Source organism: Nannospalax galili, unplaced genomic scaffold (assembly GCF_000622305.1).
Source record: "Nannospalax galili isolate Female #2095 unplaced genomic scaffold, S.galili_v1.0 scaffold645, whole genome shotgun sequence".
Classification (NCBI taxonomy): Eukaryota; Metazoa; Chordata; class Mammalia; order Rodentia; family Spalacidae; genus Nannospalax; species Nannospalax galili.
The window spans coordinates 103,376-108,222 of NW_008353556.1; the positions used below are offsets into that span (position 1 = coordinate 103,376).

Consider the following 4,847-nt stretch of genomic DNA (forward strand, 5'->3'; position numbering starts at 1 on the left):
GTGATAAAGGACGGACATGACAAGGAGCTAAATGGTTTAAAATTTGTGGCTGTCCTTAACGGAGTACCCATGTGTGCCAAACAGGCAGATACTCAGCCAGTCTGAGATTGGTTTCTGCCTCCCAGCGGAGGGTCGGGAGGGGTGAATGACTTCAATCAATATCCAGTTGTTAGAGTAACAGCCATATCGGTTCTGGATGGCCGGCTGGGCGAAAACATGTTTGTTCTACTTAATGTGACAGTGTCCTGTCAAATTAACAGCCTTGGTGGCAGGAGCAAGCTTGCTTTAACGGGTCTGAGCCAGTTCCACAGAGAATTTACCATCAACATGCAACCAAGAGGCATCCTAAACCTCATTACGGAGGTTTATTTGTAGATAATAACCGAAGGCATGCCGTGAACTACACCAGGATTTGTTTGCTTTCTTACCAACAGCAGTTTCTTCTTCTTCATCAAAACTGCCCCTCTAACTCCCACACACTGGACATGACCCGGCACGGGGTGGGTCCCAGACACAAGAGGAGGAAGGCATTTAAGGAGTGATGCCAATATTACTAAGATGGAGTGTTTGACTGAATGAACCAAGTACCAGAGGCAGAGGATTGCTCTGGAGAGGACACACACACACACACACACACACACACACACACACACACACACAGCTTTAACCCTCCTCAGCTCTGGTTCACAGTAGAGAGAGTATGGTTCACACATAAGGCTCCCTTCCTCTCCCCTTCCCTTCCCCTCCTCCCTCCCCCTCCTTTCCTTCCTTTCCTCCCTGCCTCTCTCTATTTCTAGTTCTATCTGTCTCTTCCTTCCTTCTTTCTTGCTATGGGGTCTCACTATGTAGCCCTGGCTGGGTATTTTCTTTTTTCTTTGAAGGGAGGAGATAACCAATTTTATCCCTCTCTCTATTTCTAGTTCTATCTGTCTCTTCCTTCTTTCTTGCTATGGGGTCTCACTATGTAGCCCTGGCTGCTTTGGAATTAACTCTGCAGCCTTGAGACCCTTCTGCCTCTGTTTCCCGAGTTGCTGCGCTTAGAGTGAGCTGACCCACCTCGCCTGCCTTTGGACGTTTGGAGTCAGCAGCACATTGTGGGGCTTTTCTTGACGGTCAGTGTCCGAAGGTGTGTGGCGGCTTGTTCTCGGTACGGGGGCTGCGTGTTCTCTGTGGTGCCTGCCAGGCAACTCATGTAGCCCACTAAAGCACTGCTTTGGACCACCCCTGATACTCCGGCTGGGCCTACTCAAGTTGTGGTGTGGAGCACTCTTGACTCCCTTCTTCCCTAGCCTATAGTCTTCCACCAGTGCTCCAGTGGCCTCAACCGGCAGAAGTCAAGTTCTTGATCCCATCATTGTTTAGACCTGGCTGGGTATTTTCTTTTTTCTTTGAAGGGAGGAGATAACCAATTTTATTGTCCATAATTATGTTATACAAAAATCTATACAAATAATAATTTGTACAGTAAAAGAACCAAATGAATGATAAACAGGAACATAACAGCAATAATTTAAACTTGCTTTTCCCCCATGATATTAGGATGACAGCCACCTTATAACACTTGTCTGATATGTCAGGGTAGCTCTTGTTCACTGGCCAAAGCTCACCCTTAAAATTAAGGCCTTCAGTGTCTCTCACAGTTCTACTGGCTCTTGACAAAACTTTTGAGGTCTTCAAGAAAAGCAATATATTCTTGGTGCTCCAGGGCAGTACTGAGCTCCGCCAACTCATCTGTGAAAGCGTTGTCTGTCCCTCCATCAGCAAGGAAACCCATTCGGTGGTCATACAGGGCCCAGTCCACCGACTCTGTACTGAGTACTTTGTATCCTTCCATCGTCTCCAGTGGCCCCAAGGCTAAGTTCCTTGGTAGAGAAAATGTCACTCTCGGCCTCTTGTCCAGTCTCGCCCTCTGGATACTGACAGTCCAGGACCAGGGCCTTCTTGCCATCACTCTGTAACTTCAACCACGAAATTGGGACTTGATGTCAGTTCCGGCTCCTGTTCCTCAACCTTCTGTCCTTTGAGGGCTCCTCCTCACCACCAAACGTTGGCAGGATGCTGTTGTTCATGTTAAAAGTGACAGCAATCTTTTCACCAGCAGCTTTCTGCACTAACTGAGCTTCTGTCCCGTTCACTTCCAGCTCCCAGTCTCCAGACATCCTGGGAAGGGGGTTATGCTTCTGGATTGTCTTTTCTTCCTTAATTTCATCAGTCAGAAATTCAACAAAAGCTTTGTCTCCTTCCGCGTGCAGCGCACTCGCACGGCGCCAGGGCCGCAGGAGCCCAGACCGGCCAGCACACAGGCACAGCAGCGCCAAGGGCCGAGGCACAGCCGGGGCTGCAGCAGCTGCCGGAGCGCCCAGGGCTCGGGCAGCATCGATGCGGCAGACATGTGCGGATGGAAGGACCATCCCGGCCAAGGCGTCCCCGGACCCTGGCTGGGCATTTTCATAATTTACGACTGTCCATCCTGTAGAACTGAAATGCTTTTTGAACGAAGCAGAATGTAGTTTGTGCGCCATGACTCCAACAGCAATAACAAATAATGCTGTTTAATGAAGGCTTGAGCAAGCACTCCGATGTCCACTGGCTGTGCAGAGAGAGCCCGTCCTGTGCCCTCCGTTTCCCAGTGACAGATCTCAACCTAGATTTAAGCGGGTCTCAGGAAGCCAATGCCATCTTCCAAACAAAGAGACGAAAACAAACAGCATTTCAACTTTAAGATCACAAAAGGCTAAAGAGCCGGTTCAGCACTTCAAAACATTTGCTGTTCTCTAGCAAAGACCCCAGTTCTGTTCCCAGCACCTCCACTGGGTGGCTCACAACCACCTGTACCTCCAGTTCCAGGGATCCGATGCCCTCTTCTGGTCTCTGAAAGCACTGTGCCCATGTGCACAACGTTCCTTCCCCTAATATACACATAGTTTAAAATAAAAATAAGACGTATTTTAAAAAATCATAAATACAAGACCTATGCAAACTCAGACAAAGCCCCAGCACAGAACTGGAAATGGGAAGCAGGCCCCAATCTTAGCTGAGGAATTATTGTAGCTGATTACTGTTGGGTGAGGAAGAGTTGATCTTCTTGAAGGGAGGGACTCTATATAGGCTGACTAAACACCAGTGGATAGACTTGCACTGAGGGACATCTGGGGACACTAACCTGATTTGATAGGCCTTAACACAAATGACAGAATATATGAACTCCAGTGGGGGGGTGGGCTATGGGGGGGCCAATGGTGAAGGAGGTATAAAGATGATTAAGATGTTCTGTATGAAATACACAAAAGTTCAATAAAAATTTTAAAAGAAAAATCACAAATAATTTTCAAAGACTTGCTAGGTAAGCTTTGAGCATCCAGAGACTGATCAGATGCCACCTCACCCACCAGTTGTTTGCTAGAACCCAGGGCTCTCTGCTGGTTGACCTGGGAGTGCAGATGCCTGAGGGGCAGCCACTCCTTTGGGTGGGACTCCTGGTGAATTAGGAAAAAGGCAGCAGCCTGGGGTGCCCATTGGCTTGAACATATCTAATGCTTTTTATTTTTCTGCCTGATTAAATGTTGAATATCCCGGTAATGACATAAATCTAAACCTGCATCTTCAAAGTGCTGTTAATTGTATATTGAACTTGTGAGTGTAAGGCAGTACTTAAAAGGAAATTCAGTTTGAAATTTTCCACTGTGGGACCAACTGAGACCTTAATAATTTATTATTCCCCCCCAGAAGTAGAAACATTTGGAAGCAAATCCAGAGTCTTTCATTTCAATCCAGTTTGGAATTGAGAGGAGAGGAAGCTGCTCACTGGTGGATAATGACAGACACACCCACATCCTTCTAGACACCAAGTCAGTGTCATGCTCGCTCTTGGTGATAGCCGGAAAGCCTCAGAACTCGTGATGTGAGGTCATCAGCTTCACAGGGCTCATCAGCTCACGAACAGTTCAGAGGGTAAATGCACTTGCTGTACAAGATTGACAACCTGATGTCAAGCCCCTGAACCCACAGCGAAGGACACAGCTGACTCCCTTAAAGTTGTCCCCTGACCTCCACACACAGTCAGTGTCTGCATGCACACACAGGGTAATAAATACAATTCTCTAAAAATCTTGAAGACAAGCAATTTGCATGTTACAGCGTGCTGCAGATAACAGGATAAACAGGACACTGTAGTCCACTTTCAACTCTAAAATAGAAGAGAATAAAACCATTAGGGAAAAACCTAAAAAGAACCTGAATAGGAGATTTAACCAAAGCTTTTAACTTTTTACATTTTTTAATCTGGTTTTATTTTTCATGTATGAGTGTTCTGCCTGCATGTAACTGCAGTACATGTGTGCAAAGCCTGCAGTGGCCTGAAGAAAGTGTCAGATTCCCTGTAACTGGAGTTACAGATGCTTGTTAGCCACCAAGGTGTTCTGGGAACCCAATCTGGGTCCTCGGCAGCCAGAGCTCTTAACCACTGAGCCATCTCACCAGCCCCTACTGTAACATTTTGTAGATACTGGGGTTCAGCTCCTGCCTTTGGGCATGGGGAGCAGGTACTCTACCACTGAGCTAAAATCCTTAGCCTGACTAAAGCCATGTTTTTTCCCAGGAAAATCTCGGTAGATCTTAAAAAAGAATCTGAAAAATCAAAGTTTTTACTTTTTTGGAGATTTTCTGTATTCAAAACCCTGATGGTGAAAGTTTTAAAGGCTCTTCCTCCCCTCTCACCTCAATTAACCTTTGCACACAGTGAGTTGGTGGGCCCCATGCTAGGAGGCTGAAGGGTCTCCAGGAGACAACAACCCCTCCACTACTGTGGGCTCCTTAGATTTGGTGACTGAGAACGTCAGATACAGTCT

The 4,847-nt window shown here is 46.9% G+C and overlaps 1 pseudogene; it reads right to left on the reverse strand.

Moving 5' to 3' along the window:
* Positions 1 to 1,642: 1,642 nt before the first annotated feature.
* LOC103748157 lies at positions 1,643 to 2,522 on the reverse strand (annotated as a pseudogene).
* Between the last annotated feature and the right edge of the window lie 2,325 nt (positions 2,523 to 4,847).